This window comes from Chiloscyllium plagiosum, unplaced genomic scaffold (genome assembly GCF_037043375.1).
Source record: "Chiloscyllium plagiosum isolate Xiang-an unplaced genomic scaffold, Cpla_swu_hap1 HiC_scaffold_31, whole genome shotgun sequence".
In the NCBI taxonomy this organism is placed as follows: Eukaryota; Metazoa; Chordata; class Chondrichthyes; order Orectolobiformes; family Hemiscylliidae; genus Chiloscyllium; species Chiloscyllium plagiosum.
In genome coordinates, this window is record NW_028270169.1 from 28,289,862 (window position 1) to 28,311,618 (window position 21,757).

The window sequence follows — 21,757 nt, forward strand, 5'->3', positions numbered from 1 at the left end:
TCAAACCCAGGTCCCTAGGGCTGTAAGGCAGCAGTGCTAACCATTGAGCCACCCAATCACAATTGCCAGATCCAGCTAGTGTACATCACTGAGAGCAGTGTTGATTAATGAAAGACACATTAAGATATTGGTGTGAAAAAGACAATATATATTAGGGTATGGACAGACAGGTTTGCAGAGCTGTCATTTATGCTGGATAGAAGCAGCATAGTACAATCTAGAGGTGATAAAGGCATGGACATAAAATCTTCAGTTTTTAATTTAACAGAATGCCAACAAAACGATGTGTTTTCAAGTTGAAACCTCCATTTCTTTCTTAAAGCAGGTATGACAACAAAAACCGAAGGTCGGTTCTGATTCTAACTTCAGAAACTCTCCAGTTCAGTGCGTAGAAATCTGCTTTCTCCAGATCGTCCTTTTTGGCAATAGTGTCTGGTTTAATAGCATCCTTCCTGAAGGCAAAAGATAATAAGTTGAACAATATCTATCTTCCAACAAGTCAACCCTGGCCCAGTACATATGAGCTGTACAGTTCTGGCTTCTGTAATTTCAGCAGAAAGACCATATCTCCAAATGATATCAGTGCAATGTTTTAACTGGAGAAAGATATATTTGGGTACAAGTAAGTGTCAAACTCCAAAAAGGTATCACCAGCTCAGAAATTCAACATGACACAACCAGTTTTAAGTTTGAATGGGATACAATTGCAGATGAACAGCATTAAGTCATATAAGTGTGGAAAGCAGAAGTTAGCTGGCAATTTAACCCAGCTTGCTGGACTTAACAGAAAGCTCACAGGTTTCCCAAGCTATGTCAAACTGGCCAGGATGATCAGTGATAGAACAAAAGACAGTCACTGGACAGTGAAACTGACAGGCTGGAAAGGCTATGAACAGTGAAACTGCATAACTGCTGTTCTGACTGAAATAACTCTACAGAGGTCAGTAACCTGTCACCAAGTCACCCTTTATTTTCACGTGGAGAGTCCTTGACACTGATCCAGCTCCCTCAGAGCCAGCTCTCAGACTGAACAGGATGTCAGACACTCCTGCTCTTTCTTTTACTTTTTCTTCTTTTTTTTTCTTTTTCTTTTTTTTCCTTCTTGATGCAGCTCCCTCAAGAGCCAGCTCTCAGAGTCAACAGGATGTTTAACATCCAGTCCTTTCTTTTTCTTTTTTTTTTACCCCCACACCGCCTAACTGTGGTAGTGTTATTTTCCCCAGCACCCATGGTGTGTGTGTGCAGCTGTGAGACACAGTGAGAGACACAAGGTGCACGAATCTTTATTCAGTTTCCACCATCAGGAAGAAGAGAAACACCCGAGTGGCCAGTGAAGTGATAAGCAGTGCCCTTCATATCAAAGGGCAATGTTGTGTGATCAAACAGTGAAGGGGAGGGGAGGGATTAAATCAAAACACTCCTGTTCTTATCTGTCAGCCAGGGCTCCCTGATTGGACCATATTAACAGCCCCAATCAGGGAACTCATATTCTATGAGGTCAACCAGGTTAAACTCATTACAATCACTGTACTGTCTATGGACAAGCTATACTCACAACATTCATTCGGAGAGCCTGGTTTCACTGTGTTATGGCAAATTTCTAATTTTTTGCCATTTATTACACCTTTGAAATAAAAATGCGAATTGTCAGAGAAACACAACAGGTCTTGCAGCCTCTCAGGATATTGAAACAAAGTTAACATTTTGAGTATGAAATGACTCCTCTTCATAGCTTATATCTAACTCTAAACTTTAGCTCTGTTTCTCTCTCCCCAGATGCTACTAAACCTACTAAGTTTCCCTAGCACTTTCGGTTTTTATTTCAGATCTCCAGCATCCACAGAATGTTGCTTTTGCTTTATCTCCCTTTGACACTAGTCATCTTGATCGCAACTTCCCTGCTGTCAGCTTTGCAGTATGGGAGCATTGTATAGAACACTGACGCAAAGTAATGGGAGTAGACACACCAGCACCAGATGCTTGCTTTGTAGCTATACAGTGCTCCACAAGAATAGGGGATAGACAAACAGCTCCAGATTGAAGGAGGCAGCTCCCTCAGCTGAGTGTATTCAGTAAACTGGACATGACAGAGCAACAGTGCCTGAGAAAGCTCACACATTCATTGCAAATCATTGCTGACATCTGCTTTCTCCTGAAACAAGTCCCTGTTCCAAGAAGATCAGGTGGGCACATTTTCATGGACTGTCAAAGGTCTCCATAGCCCTGAGTTTATTTTGTCTCTGACTCCTCCGGATATCCGTACATGACAACTACAGGATCTTTGAATCTGCTGATGACAAATTTGAATTTGCTGATCTCCCAAGTTCCTGTTGCCTTGTTACCCATGGATGAGACCAGTCAGGACAGAAGACTGTTGCCTTTGCTGATGTGCCTCGGTTCCCACAGTTGCAGGGAATCACTGACTACATGCCCATGGTCCTCAGATCACTCTGAAATCTTCATCAGTTGTAAGAAATTCCTTTTCCCTCAATATAAAGCTCATTTTGTGACCAAAATACCCTGGAATCTGAATCATTCTGCAGCAGTCACAACTTTTTGCACCTTCAAACTGTTTGAAGAATGCTCCACTGAAGGAAAGGGCTACCTTCTGAGCGTCTGGCTAATAACTCTTGCCACAGCAGAGGAGAAGAGCAACAGGAGACACATCTCTAGAAGGAAAACCCAGTACAACTATTGAATGAATCATATTTGTCTGACTTATCTGACACACCGCAAAGTGCAGATCCAATATGGCCAATTCATTCGTTTCCAAGTACCTCTGTTGTTTCATTACTGTATTTACCTCTGGATCACCTCAAGAACAAGCCATTAGGTTGTCTATGACTCAGGTGTCTTGGGAACACTCTTCAGTGTGCTCAAAGGGGATTTGGAATGGCTGTGGTCTACCAGTCTTGCACAGTATCACACCACAAAAAGGTCCGCAATTATAGGAAAGGGAAGGTGATAGGCCTCTCCCAAAAATGAGGGGCTGGAGTTTACATCAGATCCCTACAACGCAGAAAGAGGCCATTCTGCCCATCAAATCCACACTGAACCTCCAAAGAGCACCCCACCCAAACTCCTAGCTTATCTCCGAAACCCTGCGTTAACCTTCCTAACCTACACATGCCTGGACACTACAGGGCAACTTAGCATGACCAATCCACCTAACCTGCACATTTTAATTGTGGGAGCAAACCAGGGGGAGACCCATGCAGACATGAGGATAACATGCAAACTCCACTCAGTCACCCAAGGCTGGAATTGAATCACAGTCCCCAGCACTGTGAGGCAGCAGGGCTAACCACTGAGCCACCGTGCCACCGCCATAGCGACTGAAAAGTCCAAGGATAACTCCACCAACCAAAATCCACCTAAGCCGACTGATATTATATTGGGAGCAGCTTTAATTAAGTCAGAATGGGACTTTTCTGTCCTCATCCCGGATACAGTCCTGCCCTATGGAGTTGCTGGTCATTCAGCCTGTCAAGTAGCTCTGTGTTTGCAAAAATGTCAAAAATCGGATAGTGGATACTGCTGGGACTATATGCAATCACAGAAGAAGAAGTGTAATGGACAACAGTCTGGGGAGATTGGACCGAGCTGCCTGGTAGGTCCAATCAGAGGGCCGGGAGGGCAGACAGACTGTTTTCTAGAGGCTGGGAACATGCTTAAAGACAATATACAATGTTATGGAGAGGGTGGATGGTGCCTTCATTAGGCACAAGAGAACTCCCATAGGAATCTCTTTGTGACTGATAGCAGTTCATGCTGTGAGATCTGTTGGGCTGTCCACTATGGCCTCAGTCAATATACTAAGGGAGACAGTTCGGGTTTGGGTGGGAGGGCAGTAGGTAGGTTACCATTCTATATTACAAGCCCCACCCACCTTCAAATACCACAGCAGGAGGTGAGGTGAAAAAATTCAGACCAAAGAGAAGGAAGAGGGGCAAGAGACAGATGTGACCAATAGGACTGGAGCTGTTGGTCTGGCTGGCAATGGAATATCTCGCACAGACATGGGTCAGCAAATCTGAGGACACAAAATGATAACAGTGTAACCGTAAGCCTCACTCCTACAAAAAAAACAATCTAAGTATCACATCCTTTCAACTTGCAACCTCACAACACTATTCCCCTGCAAGGTACTGTCCAGGTGGAATTTGTGAGGTGATAAAGCAGAGGCTGTAGAATGGGCGGTTCAAATAAAGTGCTTATTTATTGAAGTATACATAAACAGAACACGAAGAGTATTGCTCAAAACAGCGTGGGTAGTTCCCTAGTGCTGCCATTCAGTCTTTCTCAGCCACTATCCTTTATTCATATGTGAGGCATCCTCTGTGCTTTCAGCTGAGCCAGAAGCAGACTGCTTATTCCCTGGACCTGCCTCCTGAAATATTCATGGTTGATGTCCTGTGTGTATTGGAGTGTGGACTCCAGCCAGAGACTGGCCTATCTTCACCTGTGCAGGGCAATGTCAGTCGTCAAGGCAGGAGACAGCCTGTAGGTCTGTATGGGGCAAGAGATGGAGGCAACAGATGAGAGTTGAAAGCATCTCAAGGAGAATTCTCCACTTGCTATGTGTCCTTTCTCCATTTTCTCTATCATCCCTTCCTTGTTGGCCATGAACTGGAGAGCAGACACTGAATCACCAAAGTGAAGCTTTCCTTATAAGGGAGTGGCACGGTGGCTCAGTGGTTAGCATTGCTGCCTCACAGCACCAGGGTCCCAGCTTCGATTCCAGCCTTGGGTGACTGTCTGTGTGGAGTTTGCACATTCTCCCGGTGTCTGCGTGGGTTTCCTACGAGTGCTCCGGTTTCCTCCCACAGTCCAAAGATGTGCAAGTCAGGTGAATTGGCCATGCTAAATTGCCCATAGTGTTAGGTGCATTAGTCAGAGGGGAAATGGGTCCGGGTCGGTTACTCTTCGGAGGGTCGGTGTGGACTGGTTGGGCCAAAGGGCCTGTTTCCGCACTGTAGAGAATCTAATCTAATCTAATTTGTCAAGTGGCAGACTAACAATGCAAGTTATTGCTCAGGCCCAGTATGCACCTGGTCACTTGCCACATCTGATGGACCATGCAGGTGACAACTCTTTCCATGTTGTGAGCAATAGTTTAATTGCCTTAGACATCATGGTACTATCACATGGACTTGTTGGGCCAAATAGCCTGTTTGCACACTCTAGAAATTCTATGATTTACAAAACCCCAGAATCCCTTCACCAATAACCCCTCAGTAGCCAAGCGACCACGGGCCCAAAAATTGACCCACAGCCCCAGACAGAAAATTGGCTGACCTAAATTAAATAGCAGCCAGCAGCTATTGGCCACAGAGAACAGTGGAAGCCAAGGTCAAAGAGGGCACAGAACTTCAGGAGGAACCATTTGCAATCAGCCGGCAGGTTCAATATGGGAGAAGTATTGATCAGACCTTATAGCACCTTGACTTCCAGCCAGTGTCTAAGGAAGTGGATAGCAACATTGAAGGTTGTTGGTGCAATTCCATTGGATGCTTTGAACTCATGATGCCATTGGCCAAAAGCCACAGAACATTCAAGGGGGTCCAGGACGAGGGGGAATAAAAATACCCACTTGGAAACTCCCTCCCCAGCGAAGACATGGCAGCAAGCAATGCAGCAACCCAAGAACTGCCAGAAGGTCCACCCTGACCAATGAGACCAACCTATATCAGAGAGGAAGGAGATTCCAATGGCCAGGCTCAAACAAGTGGATCATTGCGGATAATATCCTTTCTCAGATGGATAGAACTAGATAAAGGGTAATTATTGTGGGAATTTGAAAAATGCTCACATGGTGTTTTTAATAAGGACTATTTTGTTAATAAAATCGGGTTAAACCGCAAACAGAATCGTGACCCTTTGCGGGCCTCACCAACAAGAGTACTTAGGTAAAATATTTTCAATACGGAAACTGGTCCAAGTGCCTAAAGCAGGGACAACACCTCCACTGTGGCTCTATCAGCCTTGAAGGAACTATAGAAGTTAAGTATATGGTTTAGCACTAACATAGAGAAAGGGTTCAAATCCAGCATAGTGTACACTATGGCATTTCAGTAAGTGGTAACTTCAATTCAACAGGAGTGAGTATAATGTGTTACATTGGTGGGTGCTATCTAATCCTATCACAGGTTTCGGAATGGGACTATTTGGTGCCGCCCTTTTGGCACTGATCATTTGGCCCCGCCGTTTTGGCACTAAACTGTTTTGGCGCTCATTATTTTGGTGCTGAGCTGTTTTGGCGCCAATTCAGCATACAAAAAAAGTCTTGTTTGGTTAAAGAAGAAAGGATGACTAACGACCCGATGTAATTATCTCAACTAGCAAGCCCTGACCCCCCCAGGTTTAGAGGTGACTCCAAACCTCTGTCAATATCAACTGTTTGTGGCATTCTGACAATCTCTAGGCCACAGCAGCAATTTTGGTGGCTTTAGCTGAAGGTCAGCCCCTGATTTTTTTTTCTCACGGACTTTTAGAGCTCTCTTCCACAATGAGACAAGCCAGAGAGTTATGAATGTGAAAAGAGCAGTTGGTGGAAAAGAGCAACAATTTCTACAGAGGGTGACTGTGAGGAACCTATATAAGATGTCAATAGGATGAGGGTGGGTATCAGTGTTCGCTGTTCAGATGGAGCTTGGAGGAGATATCTGGTCAATATTGAATGAATGGAGCTACATAGTGTGTTGCTGGGAAGATGCTGTGCAGGGGGAATGCTGGGGAAGTCACCAATCAATGGTTGGTATTCCAGTCATCATTTCTGACCCAATGAGATTATTAAACTTTTTCCAACATAGAATCCAAGCCTTTGCGCCATTCTCCTCATCACAGTCTGCTTTACTTTTCAGCACCCCTGTTCAATTCAGTTCAATTTCCTACAGAAAATAAAGGAGGAAATAAAGCCTCCCATTGGGGTCACACTGCATCCGACTTAATCCATGAAGAAGAGTCAGAGAACCAGGAGACAATGTTCCCATTATTCTTCCTATCCCTTCATTTCCACAAGGTGTCACAGTAAATGTTTGCTTGCAGTTATTCTGTCCTCTGACAGATTGTCTTTAAGTTGATATCACCATCAGACCCACATTCAGTGATACGTTAGTAAAGTGGAAGCAATATGTTGGCAGTGCCTTGACTGAGGTAAAGAATTGTAAAACCTACTATTAAAACAAACAAAGGCTCCCGTTATGCTGCCGACTCTCACCTCTTCCATCCCCACCCTGCTGCAGCCCACGGTACCCACCCACTGCCAGCTGGCCAGTTTAATTAAAATTCCACTTGCGGTTTGTCAGATAGAATGAGTTTAGGAGCTATATTTCTCCACTGAGGGCAGCACAGAGGTCAGCACTGCTACCTCACAGCAACAGGGCCTGGGTCTGATTCCAGCCTCGGGTGACTGACTGTGTAGAGTTTACACATTCTCCCCGTGTCTGTGTGGGTTTCCTCCTACAGTCAAAAGGTGTGCAAATTCGGTAGATTAGCCACGGGAAATGCAGGGTTAAAGGGATAGGATGGAGGAGTGTGTCTGCATAGAATGCGTTTCTGAGGGTCAGTATGGATTTGTTGGGCTAAATGGCCTGCCTCCTCACTGTTGGGATTCTATGACCTTTTGAGGATGGAGGAACCCTCAAACATGATGGGGATGTTGGATGTCCCTTATCAGTGCAGACATCTGCTATTTCCATATTAAACTGATAATCTTCCACTGAGCTTAGAAAGTCCACTTGGAACCAAAAGCAGAGACAAGCACTTACGTGCAATTGAACACACTGCACCCATCTCCAGATTACCACAGCTGATTCATTATTGTCACTAATGATAACCTGAAGACTTTAACATGACCTATTGAAAAAACCTTTCTATCAATCACAAACAAACAAGATGTTGCCAATGCACACTATTACTGAAAAGGAGAAACCCTGCAACAACATGGGAACACCATTTGCTCCAAAATCACTTCCAAGTAATGCACCATCCTAACATGAGCATGTACTACCATTCTTTCACCATTGTTGGATCAAACCTAGGAATTCCCAGGTACGGATCATAGAAATATACAGACTGTCCCGTTGGAGTCAAAGCACAGAGCTCAACACACCTTTTCAGAGTAACTACAGTTCAGCAATAAGTAGGATCTTATTCCCACTGCCCACTACTGAATAAAAAACAAATCTATTTCAAAATGCTTCCCGAGTAGTCTGCTAAAATGCAATGGTGGCTGCAGTGATTGGAACAAGGTCAAGTTGTAGTATTTAGAACAATGTAAGCCAGATGGACCTCAGAATATGAGTTCCCTGACTGGGGCAGTTAATCTGGTCCATCAGGGAGCCCTGGCTGACATATATAAACGGAGTGTCAGGGGTTCTGCTCACTTACGGAGTTGGCTCTGAGCTAGCTGGGTCAGTGTCATGTACTGTGCACATGTAAATAAAAGGTGCCTTGGTGATGGGATACTGGCCTTTGTGGAGTTATTGTGGTGGTCAATGATGTGTAAAAGAAAAATTATGAAAGGGAGCCAATATGCAAGGTATTCACATCAAAGAAAAATCTGTTGGTGTAGACAGAACAAAGGCTGGTCCAAGATTTTCCACCATATGAATTCATTTTATGAAATACATACTTTTTCCACAATGGCCCCCTTTATGTTAATTGCGCTATGTTGTTGTAACATCATTTGTGTTGAATCATACCAGCTTTAAACCACCTGATGAAGGAGTACTGCTCTGAAAGCTAGTGCTCCCAAATAAACCTGTTGGACTATTATCTAGTGTTGTGTAATTTTTAGCTTTAAACCATTCACCTGTGCAGCCAAAGCCCAAGAATGGAAATGAAGTTTGCTTTAAAACAATTTTTTCAGTTGCAAACCATGTTTCAGCTATGAGCATAAATCATCAAAACATTTAAACTGACCATTTTTCTCAAAAATAGCATTCATTAGGTGCAATGCAAAGACTGAAGTCAACTAGTTATTGTATACCCAGAAATAATTCATAGTGTAGTGGTGAATATCCTGTAGAAGGAGAATGATGAGGTAGTGAGCAAAACTAACAGGACATGGTACTCACATGGGCTCTTTATATAAAATTCTAGACATCAAGCAAGCTAGAGCTACAAATAACTTCAGATCCACTTTGAAATCATCACTGATCTTTATCAAATTATATAGTTTCTGAAAGTGGTTTCTGTGCGGTTTGTAGACAAACAGCAGTGCATTTTCCATTTCCTGAAAAATAAATACCGTGTAAAGTGTTACAATGCATGTTCACATGACTGCTATGATCAAAATAAACATTTGTGTCTTTGCATTCTACTGTTTATACTACAATATATTTTCTCACTCCTTTGTGGCCATCTCATTTGCAGGTGGCGTTCTGTGTTGGGGAAAGACAGGCCGTTTACCCTCTTTTGTAAAACTATTTGACAAGTGGTTTGCTATAAGTGCAGGAAAGATGTCCAGGGTTTAATTGTGTCATTAACCATTTACTTTCTACCTGGAATTGCTGGACACTACACATGAAAATCCTTACCAACATCAGAAATAGTGAGACCAAAACTCTCAACTGACCTAGCTGAAGTTGGTTAACTGGGTATAGGCAGGTATTGAACAAAAGGCAGTAGTGTTCAGAGTATAAAACCTGCCTTGAATAACTAAATGGGAATACCTTCATAAAATGCCAATAGCAATAGTGTAGATCTTATGGCACAGCTTATTGATGTAAAACAAGCTTTTAAAATAAAGTAGACATATGAAAGCAATATTTACTTCAGAAGTAACAGTATTACAGCTGAATAAAGGCACTGACAGAGGCATGAGGGAGAAGCTGGGTAAAATTAACTGGGAGAGGAGCCAAGCAGGAAAGACATTGGAACGGCAATCATAGGAGTTTCTGGGAGTAATTCAGGAGACACAGCAGAGACTCATCCCGAGACAAAAGCAGCATGGTACAGGGAGGATGCGGCAACCATGGCTGATTGGGGAAGTCAGGGATAGCATAAAAGCAAAAGAGAAAGCATATAATGTGGCAAAGGGAAACCAGAGGATTGGGAAGCTTCCAAATACCAACTGAGGGCAACAAACAAAAGGAGGGTGAAGATTAAACATGAGGGTAAGTTAGTCAGTAATATAAAGGAAGACTGTAAGAGTTTCTTTAGATAGGGCAACAATAAATATTGGACCACTGGAAAATGACACTGAAGAGATAGTAGTGGGGAACAAGTAAATGGTTGAGGAACTGAATAATTACTTCCCATCAGTCTTCCCAGTGGAAGACATGAGTAATATCCCAAAAGATTCAAGAGAGTGAGGGGGCAGAGCTGAGCATATTGGCCATTACCAAGGAGAAGCTGCTGGAAAAACTGAATAACCTGAAGGTGGATAAATCACCTGGACCAGATGGACAACACCCCAGAGTTCTAAGAGAGATAGCTGAAGAGATAGTGGTGGTGTTAGTTGTGATGTTTCAGGAATCGCTAGAATCAGGAAGGATCCCAGAGGACCAGAAAATTGCCAACATGACACCCCTGTTTAAAAAGGGAGTGAGGCAAAAGATGGAAAATTACAGACCGATTAGCCTATCCTCTGTCGTGGGTAAGGTCCTGGAATCCATTGTGAAGGATATGATTTCTGAATACATGCAAGTCTACCGTACAATAGGGCAAAGTCAGTAAGGTTTCATCAAGGGGACATCAAGCCCAACAAATCTGCTAGAATTCTTTGAGGAAGTAATGAACAGGTTAGACCAAGGAGACTTAATAGATGTTATCTGCCTGGCCTTCACAAGGCCTTTGACAAGATGCTGCACAGGAGGCTACTGAATAAGACAAGGGCCCATGGTGTTAGAGGCAAGGTGCTTGCATGGACAGAAGCTTGGCTGTCTGGCAGAATGCAGAGAGTGGGGATAAAAGGGTCCTTCTCAGGATGGCAGTGATGACAAGTAGTGTTCCACAAGGCTCAGTGTTGTAACGGTCTAGATAAAGGAACTGAGGGTATTCTGGCTAAGTTTGCAGATGATACAAAGATAGGTAGAGGAGGTGAGGAGGCTGCTGAAGGATTTGGACAGGTAAGGGGAGTGGGCAAAGAAGTACAATATGGAGTACAACGTGGGAAAGTGTGAGGTCATGCACTTTGTTAGGGACAATACAGATATGGACTATTTTCTAAATAGGAAGAAAATTCAGAAGTCTGAAATGCAAAGAGACTTGGGAGTTCTAGTCCAGGATTCTATCAAGGTAAATTGACAGGTTGAGTTAGTAGTTAGGGAGGCAAATGCAATTATGGCATTTTTCTTTGAGAAGACTTGAATATAAAAGCTGGGATGTACTTCTGAGATTCTATAAGGCTCTAGTCAGACCACATTTGGAGTATTCTGTGCAGTTTTGGGCCCCATATCTCAGGAGGGATGTATTGGCCTTGGAGTGTTTTCAGAGGAGGTTCACGAGAATGGTCCCAGGAATGAAACACTTAACATACGAGGAGCGTTTGAAGACTCTGGGTCTATACTTGATGGTGTTTAGACAGATGAAGCATGATCTAATTGAAGCATACAGAATACTGAATGGCCTGGACAGAGTGGATGTTGGGAAGGTATTTCCATTGGTAGGAGAGACTAGGACCTGAGGGCACAGCTTTAGAGAAAAGGGAAGACCTTCTAGAATGGAAATAAGGAGAAACATCTTCCTCCAGAAAGTGGTAGATCTATGGAATTCATTACCACAGAAGGCTGTGGAGGCCAGATCATTTAAGACTGAGATAGATAGGTTCTTGATTGTCAAGGGGATCAAGGGTTACAGGGAGAAGGAGGGAGAACGGGGTCGAGAAACTTATCAACCATGGTTGATTGGTGGAGCAGACTCGATAGGCTGAATGGCCTAATTTCTGTTTTATGGTCTTATGATTTGTGTCCAGTATTATGAATTCTAAACTAAACTGAAACAACAAGTAAAATTTTTCTTTTTGGTGTCACACAACAAGGCCGTCCTATCTCTACATCACTCAGCTCCAATCTGCAACATGCATTCACACACAGCATCATTGGACAAGCCACATGTTTCTAATGGTTGCTGTGATGAAGATTTGTGATATTTTATTTTCACTGTTTGTAAACTAAGGTTCTAACGCATGTAAGCTTTAAGTTTGATTTGCATTTCTACATTCTGTTAGTTAAGGAGTGAATTTCTGAGTTCCATTTTTGTGGTTTGTTTATATGGTATAGGAGTGTCTGGAATTGTGTTTACATGCATTTAAATAAGGCCCTCTAAAAAAGCTACCTTTCAGCTACTAGTTCAGTGCTTTAAAACAACAAGGCTCGAAGAGAGAGAGAAAAAAAGGCTGTTTCCTGGAAGAAAGGGGTCCTATGACATAGGGAGATAGAGACAGAAACTGTTTCATTTTAGGAAGAAAGAACCATCCAGAAGATTAGGCAGTGTACAAGTTTCTGTTAAAAAAAACAGCTGAGGGACTGTTGGCTTATCAGTCTCCAAGACATTGAATTAAAAAGAAATACTCAATGGTTTAATGTCAGTAAGAGAAAGCTCCAGAAACAGAAGGCTGTGGAAAAAGTGTTTGAGGAATCCTCATTGTTATTGAGGGTGTTAGGTTGAAATTTTATTTTGTATCTTTGTGATAAGATCATTTTTACTGGTTTTTATACACAGCAAAGTAATTTGCCAGTGCATATAATGGGTCAATAGACCTCTTCCCATGCTTTTATATCTCAATGACTCCATGTAAAAACATGAATTTGTGTTTTTCCTCTTTTTGTCTTTTGTTAAATAAGCACTGGCAGATTTCCATGAATATATTCAGCGACCAACCACCATGTTAATCCGATTGCAAAAGTAAAACTTATGGTCTTTGCTGCCAGCTTTCACCCTGGGATCTGACTTGTATAGTACTCTCGTTAGCTGGGATCTTAATATTATTTATTCTAGAGGGCATTATTGTGCTTTTACTCACATAACAAACTCCTCCAAAAGTTCTGCTTAAACATTACCTTTCATGATGGTCTTTGGGAAACATCTGTGCTGTAATGTTAAACAAGCTAGGAGGTGTTTTTGACATATTAGTCTCACTTACATTTGATATAACTAATAGAGGGACTTCAGTTATCTGCGATACAATTACTGTACTCAGCAAAATGTCAGGCAGAATAAAATGTAACTCCAGACCACATCAAAATGATGGGCAAAGAAGTGCAGGTTCTTTAGCCTAACTGAAGACTACACCATTATTGTGGAAGAAGAGGGATTTAGGGGTGAGAACCTTCTCTACAACTGTATCAGTTACATTCTCCAGCAGTGTTGATGATGCCATTAATGTGACCCTTGTAAAATACTGACAACTGCTAGACTCATGTTAGTTCCCAAATCAGAGTTACTTCAGATTGGAATCTACTTATAGTGGCCATTTAATCTATTTCCCACCGTACTCTAATGTAGGCCATTTGAGCCAATAATGCAAAACAATCTATGCCCAGTGGTTTGGACACATTTAACTGAATTAACAAATGCCTGTAACTTGTCCAGTAAATCATCATTTTATACAGATGTCAAATATTCTGCTGTAACAGATGTTACTGGGTTGTATTTTTAACATAATTGACCTTTCCTTCTCCATTTTCATTCATGTTCAAAACTGGATCGGGATCTAATTGGAAATGAGGGCAGATGACTCACAAGCTTTCTGAAATAAGTGAAGAGATATTCACTCTCCTGAGCGTATCTGAGCACCCTTCTCATTCGGAAAGGGAGCTCCACTGTAATGCAGAGCTTTGCTAGGTACTAGATAGGATTACAATAACCAAGACTGTCACTGTCACATGGCTGTTCAATTTGCTTGTGGATTAAATTACGAAATATTTTTTGTGTCACGTGTTGTTGCGATTATGAGCTGATAACATTGCAGTGAGGGAAACAGGCCTAAGCGAACAGAGTAAGCAAGTATGTCTCCCTAAACAATCAGATTACCCACTCATTGGATTGACTGAGCCAGGAGTGGAGACTGAGGGAATTCTCAAGTGATAAGTTCCAAAACTGCCTGGTCCAAGAGCAAATTACATAAGCTTTTAACTGGAGATGTCAGGCTCAATTCAAGTCAGCTCTGTTTAAAAACACTTTTCATTGAGCTAGAGATCAAGAGTAGTTGCACATAAAGGTTATCACTACTTTTTAATATAAACTGTTGAATATTCAAACAAAGCTGCAAAAAAACTAATGATGCGTTAAATGTTTGCAAGCTCAAACAGCATTTTGTATACCCCATAGTATATTGAAAGTGAAGGAATTGATATACATTAAGAACAAAGAACAAAGAAAAGCACAGGAACAGGCCCTTCAGCCCTCCAAGCCTGCACCGATCCCAGGTCTCTTTTTAACCTGTTGTCTATTTTCCAAGGATCTGTATCCCTCTGCTCCCTGCCCATTCACGCATCTTAAATGACGCTATCATGCCAGTCTCTACCACCTACACTGGCAACACGTTACAGCCGCTCTGCCTAAAGAACTTTCCACGCATATTTCTCTTAAACTTTACCCCTCTCACCTTGAACTTGTGACCCTGTTAATTGAGTTCCCCACTCTGGGCAAAAAAGCTTCTTGCTATCCACCCTGTCTATACCTGTCATGATTATGTAGACCTCAATCAGGTGCCTCCTCAACCTCTGTCTTTCTAATGAAAATAATGCTAATCTACTTAACCCCTAGCACCCTCTATACCAGGCAACATCCTGCGAAACCTCCTCTCTTCCCTCTCCAAAGCTTCCACATCCTTCTGGTAACATGGCGACCAGAACTGTATGCATGACCTGTAACATGACCTGCCAACTCTTGTACTCAATACCCCATACGATGAAGGAAAGCATGCCATATGACTTCTTGACCACGTTATCAACATGCATTGTCACCTTCAGGGCACAATGGACTTGAACACCCAGTCTCTCTGTACATCAACTTTCCATTTATCGTATAGTTCGCTCTAGAATTGGACCTTCTGAAATTTGCATTTGCCCAGATTGATCTCCATCTGCCGTTGCTTTGCCCAACTCTCCAATCTATCTATGTTCTGCTCTACTCTCTGACAGTCCCCTTCACTATCTGCTACTCCATCAGTCTTAGTGTCATCTGCAGACTTGCTAATCGGACTGCCTATATCTTCCTCCAAAACATTTATGTATATCACAAACAACAGTGGTCCCAGCACGGATCCCTGTGTATACCACTGATCACAATTCTTCATTTTGAGAAACCCCCTTCCACTACTACTCTCTGTCTCCTGTTGCCTAGCCAGTTCTCTATCCATCTAGCTCGTGCACCCTGGACCCCTTGCAACTTCACTTTCTTCATCAGCCTACCATGGGGAACCTTATTAAATGCCTTACTGAAGTCCATGTATATGACATCTACAACCCTTCCCTCATCAATCAACTTTGTCACTTCCTCAAAGAATTCTATTAAATTGGTAAGACATGACCTTCCCTGCACAAAACCATGCTGCCTATCACTGATAAGCCCATTTTCTTCCAAATGTAAATAGACCCTATCCCTCAGTATCTTCTCTAGCAGCTTACCTACCACTGACATCAGGCTCACCAGTCTATAATTACCGGGATTATTCTTGCTACTCTTCTTAAACAAGGGAACAACATTAGCAATTCTCCAATCCTCCAGGACCTCACCCATGTTGAAGGATGCTGCAAAGATATCTGTTAAGGCCCAGTTACTTCCTCTCTCGCTTCCATCAATAACCTGGGATAGATCCAATCCGGAACTGGGGACCTGTCCTCCTTAATGCCTTTTAGAATCCTCAACACTTCCTGCCTCCTCATGCTGACTTGACCTAGAATAATCAAATATCTCAAACCTCAACATCCATCAAATTGCTTGCGTAAATGACAACAGTTTTCAACAGTGCCGATGCTGCTAAGGAGACTGTCAGAGACAAATAGATTATGCCCATAATCTATGTTTCCTATCCAGTGTGATGTTTCTTAGGGTGGGGGTTGGTCATTGCCACTCTGAATGGCAATTATTGGGAAATCCACTTTGTTTTTTTTCTCTTATGGATCTTTTACATGAATCATGCAGAGGGTGGTGCATGTATGGAATGAACTGCCCACAGGAAGTGGTAGAGGTTGGCAAATTACATTTAAGAGGCATCTGGATGGGTATACGAATAGAAAGGGTTTAGAGGGATATGGGCCGGGTGTTGGCAAATGATACTCGACTAATTTAGGATATCTGGTCGGCATGGAAGAGGTTGGATAGAAGAATCTGTTTCCATGCTGTATCTTTCTATGACTTTAAGTCATAGAAACTTTAAGTCAGTTTGACTACTGATAGCCATGGAAGTCTGGAAAAGCAAACTCTCGGCTTCTAATCAAGAATGTAATACAATTGGAATGGATCTTGTGTAGGTAGAGTACTAGTTTGATACCCCACAAATGCCTCTGTGTGTCTCAGTGATTCTCAAAGTGATATCTGTAAAATAATAATTCACCTCCTGACATCCAAACCTGTCCACCATCTACAAGGCTCAAGTCAAGAGGGCAATGGAATATCCTCACATGTCTAGATGAGTGAAGCTCCAACAATGTTCCAGAAGCTTGTCACCATCGAGGCCAAAGCAGTCCACTCGACTGGCATTACATGCACATACATGCATTCTCTCCCCACCTAATGCACAGTGTGTACCATTTACAAAATTTACAAAATGCTGGCACTGCCAGGATTGTGGAGAAAGTGAGGGCTGCAGATGCTGGAGATCAGAGCTGAAAATGTGTTGCTGGAAAAGCGCAGCAGGTCAGGCAGCATCCAAGGAACAGGAGAATTGACGTTTCGGGCATAAGCCCTTCTTCAGGAATTCAGGATTATTCATATTCATGAATGAATAGAAACACATTTTTCAAACTAGTGAGAGACCATAGACAGCCGAGTGAAAGAATCATTTGCTTACACTGAGTGAGCAATTTTTTGAAGAGTGAACTTGAAAAGATAAGATTGTGGAGATTTCCATATGTACTACTGACTATCTTGAGATCAGTCCAATAGCATTGTTACATTTTGCTACACTAGTCTAGGTTATCATGGAGTAAGCCTACTACCCACAGCCACGAAAATCAATACAGCTCATTGTCAATGGACAGACAGACTCAAGGTCTTGTGGCTCTCTGCCCGTTTTCATCATCCACTGATGAATGAATCCACTGATGATAAGTTGCTCTGTTTGATTTGGTGATAGAAGAATAGTTGTAAAGAAAGCACCACAGAAATGCAAAGGAACTGTGCTACGAGTGGAAAGATGTCATTGCTATCTGTGATGGTTTGAAATCACTAAATAATCGCAGAATGGTGCTTAAATTGGCAGTTTCGAATGTGCAAATCTACCATAATATGCATGTAAAATTTGATAAGTGGTTTGCTCACAAACTGAACATTGATGCCAGGGGAAAGTAATTGATGTGCTCATTTGTTCTCAATTCATGCCGAACAGTCACACATTCAATCAAGACATTGATTTAGCGATAGAGTGTCCGGAGGGAGAATATAAAACTCTGTCTTGAGCCAGGTCTTTGCTGAGTTTACCAGCTGGATTAGAAGTACCACCCATGGAATAGCTGTGATAAAACATGTTGAGATTCACATTTTCGGTACGAATGATTAAGTGAACTCTCCACACAAAACAAGCTAAAAATTCCGTGCCTGATATTTGCTTTTTGTATGCTGGGAGTGTACATATGTCCCTGATGTGCTGTGTTATTTGCACATTTCCTTTTCTCTGTGTAATAAATGGGAAAATCAGAGCAGGTTTTAAATTTTAAATGTGGCTGGTGTTAGTTCTGAATCCTTTGATGATTGCTTATTTAGTGACCACATGCAGTAAATCTAGGCAGTTCTAAAGTTCATGTGGTATTAAATCAGCACTGCCTCTTGTTCAAATGAATGAAAAGAACCTTTACATGTTTGCTTTACATTATTGTGAGAAGGGAAAAAGGTTGTCAGCCAATGAGTGATAAATTGACACAGAAGTAAGGTCTGAAGGAAAAGGAAATGCAATGGCATTATACTTCTTTACATTCCCCGAACTGAGATGTCGACAAATTTTATGACAAAGATAGCATACTGCAATTTAAAAATTATCTTTCTTGTCTGTCTGTCCAAAGGTACAATAACTGTGAGAGAACCTATATACTGTTCTCTCCAGTATTTTCAGACTCTTGCTGTTGCTAACATACATTCATTCCTCTTCATAATCTTCTGAGACAAGATGCTTCCTCATTAATACCCTTATGCCAGCCTTTATTATCAAATCTTACTTTACTATCCTCTTGCCACAGCACAAGTGGAAGGCATCATGGAATCAGATCCTGCCAGGTCTGGTCCAAAGTTGCAAGCAGGGTTAGAACAGTGTTCATGGTCCGGAAGAATGCCCAGCAGTGTTGCAAGGAAGTTAATGATCTCCTCCACTCTGTGAATGTGAGTGCCACCAGTGTCTCTCTGCTGCTTCATGGTTATTCTATTTCTGCTGTTGCAGTCTCCTCCCACCAAGGCCCATGGTTGTCCCTCTCACTATTGCACACAACCTTTTCCGTCACTCACTTTCACTCATTCCAAACCCCCAGATGATGACTGCATATCCTCTATGTTAACGCTCCCCTTGACTCATTGTGCTGGGACCCCCTACATGAAAGATGTTTCCCTTGACTTGATTAACAACTGTACCCCTTAGACTTTGAGACAGGGCCACTTGATTGATGTAGCTGCAATCTGTTTGGCATGTACATGGCTGACCCCTGGTGGGGGTGTAAGATTGATATAACATGGTACTATCCAACAGCCTGTTCACCCCCTTGACTGATCACTGCTCTGTTTCTGTACTAAAAAGCAAGTCAAGACAGAAGTACTGTGAGGCTGCAAGGTGTAGCTGAGGGGGTAAAATGCTGAAATGCAAGGAAAAGCAGGGATGCTGTGAGCACCCAAGTAGATGTAAAGTGAGTGAGAACTAGGAGAGCAAATGAACAGCCTTGAGATGCAGCCTGATCCAGTTCTTGAGCTGGGTGTTGGTGTCTGTGCCTGTGTTTAAAGTCGCCTTGCTGCAACATTCCAGTGAAAGGTGCCAGAGCAGTGCGGAAACAGATCAGAGGTATGCCATGAAGATGTGGTAAGGCTAGTACATGTCAGATGCCATTGTATGTGCCGTATGCTCTCACTTCCCATGGATCATGGCCGGAAATGTTGGTGACTGGTGTCTAAGATAGAGGCAAGGAGGAGCAAGCAGTGAGTTGGAGTCTGCTCTGACTTTCACATCAGGAGTTCTCAGCATCTAGTTTCTCTCTGCCAGGTGGGATGCTGGGAAACTGCATACTAATGAGGTGGGATTAGGCAGGAATGAGCGATAATCTCTCTTCACAGACTTTTCACTGCCCACTCGTAAGAACCTCAACTCAATGTCTGGGACTTGAGAAAATGCGACTCTGTTGATGGTGAGAAAGGTCACAAATGACTTCTCCCACAATTCTCCCAAACCTCTTGCCATTGCTGACGTCATTCAGGGCCTAGGCAGATTCCGCCAATTTACATTCTCCCTCTCTCCTTAAGAACATAAGAATGTAAGAGCTCGGAACAGGAGTAGGCCATCTGGCCCTTCAAGCCTGCTCTGCCATTCAATAAGATCATGGCTGATCTTTTTGTGGCCTCAGCTCCATTCAATTCACTCTCACCATATCCCTTAATTGCATCCATCTTTAAAAACATTTACTGAAGTAGCGCCAACTACTTCACTGGGCCCCTCTAATCTTGAGGCTATGCCCTCATGTCCTAGTTACACCTGCCAGTGGAAACATCCTCTCTACTTCTATCTTATCTACTCACTTCATAATTTTATATATTTCTCTAAAATCCTCCCTCATTCTTCTGAATTCTAATGAATATAATCTCAATCCACTCAGTCTCTCCTCATATGCCAACCTTATTCACAGCCCTAGTTATACATTCACCAAGACAATGGTGCCAGTCTCGTTTAAGTAGAGCCTACCCCAGCCAAGCAGCTCTCTCTTTCCTGAATACTGGTGCCTGGCCACCATGAACCTAATCCTTTCCCACACCACTCTGTGAACTACACACTTAACTCTCTAATCTGCATAACCCTTTGCCAACTGGCACACACAGTTCAGGTAATCATTGGGTAACAATTCAGTGATAATTGATCGTCTTTTAGGTCTTTAAGAAACTGAAATATTGATAGAAAGGGATTGCACAAAACCTCAAGATACTTGTTTTATTCCATGCTAATATCGAGATAAATTTCACTTGGCCAGGGTAAAATCTCCTACCTTTATATCAATTTGTCCATCTCTATCCTTATCTTGCTTAACAAAGGCTGTTTTGTACAACAAAGTTAAATTTTCATCACAACAGCAATGGGCACTTAAATACTGAGTTGGTGACATGCCTGAAATACAAAGCAGAAAATATTCCAGCTTTATTTAAAGTGATGTGCTACAACAAGTGGGATTTAAATGCTATTTTATGACTTTTTTTGGTCTTACCTTCCTCCTCATTTAAATTGTCACTATGAATAAATTCTATTTATAAGAAAGAGGTGGAAAGATTTTTGATACTAAAATTATAGCTCATTTTCCAGAGAGATGTTTTAGTGTTGTGTTGTGCCCAAGAGCATTAAACAGGAGAAAAATGGTTGCATCATGGACCCATTCTGTCTAGTTTCCACATGGACTCCTCTTTGGCTTTCAGAGTGCTATGTCTCTTTGGCTTTGAAACCAATTTTCCTAGTCCTTTTCTTATAGATGCTGAATAATATTCGTTAATCAGGTTTTTGCTGGTCACCAGTCAGGAAGGTTTTCAGTGGATGTTGGATTTAACTGTGTCAAGGAGATCTTAGTAATCCCACTGTCCCGTTTTTAGGAGCTTGAAAATGGAGTAGTCGAGAGACTGAGATAAGGAAAGTGTGGTGACTGTAACAAGGGTAGTCAGGTGAACATCATAGAATATGAGTTCTCTGATTAGGGCTGTTAATCTGATCCAATCAGGGAGCCCTGGCTGACGAATAAGAACAGGAGTGTCAGAAGTTCTGTTTATCCTGAGAGTTGGCTCTGAGGAAGTGTATGCAAGTGTAAATAAAGGGTGACTTGGTGGAGTTATTTCAGGAAGAAACGGAAGTCCTGACTTATGACTAAATTATTGTTTATGCCCTCATTGTTGCATTAAGTGCTTCAAAATTTGCTACTTCTTTCTCAACATTGTTGCTTCCTTTCATGTCCATGGCACTATCTCTCTCTTAAAGGTATTGCTGTAAGTGGGTCAAAATTGGCAGCTTTTGATTTCTGATCCAACCCCATCGCCTGCCGTGCCCACCCTCTGAAGATCTGTACGTTGCCAATAGGTTACACATTTCATGCTGCCAACCTTCCTGACTCCTGATAACATGGCAAATCAGTGAAGATCATCTAAATCACTTCATTGTCCAGAAAATTGCTTGTTAGTGCTCAACATTGAATGAGATAATGAACACAACAATCAGTTACCTTCAAGTACCCGAACATCCATGGGTAGGTCAAACCGTATCACATGTTTGGAAAGATTTACATCTGAAGAACTTTCATTGCCTCCCCACTGATTGGTCTGGAATGAAACAAATAAAACTAGTTGAAAACTACAAATGTTTTCAAACCATTTGCTAACTTGTCTTTGCATGTTTGAGCATGGAACTGAGATTCAATTCAATAGGAGC

The 21,757-nt window shown here is 42.3% G+C and overlaps 1 pseudogene across 1 annotated transcript in view; it reads right to left on the reverse strand.

The window, feature by feature from the left end:
* Positions 1-256: 256 nt before the first annotated feature.
* LOC122563845 (uncharacterized) overlaps positions 257-21,757 on the reverse strand; it is a 38,864-nt pseudogene continuing 17,363 nt past the window's right edge. The window contains exons 6-9 of the transcript XR_006315754.2: positions 21,552-21,648; positions 20,340-20,458; positions 9,081-9,238; positions 257-452 (exon numbers count right to left, since the gene is read on the reverse strand). The product of XR_006315754.2 is annotated as an uncharacterized LOC122563845 (transcript). The remainder of the gene's footprint in view (positions 453-9,080; positions 9,239-20,339; positions 20,459-21,551; positions 21,649-21,757) is intronic.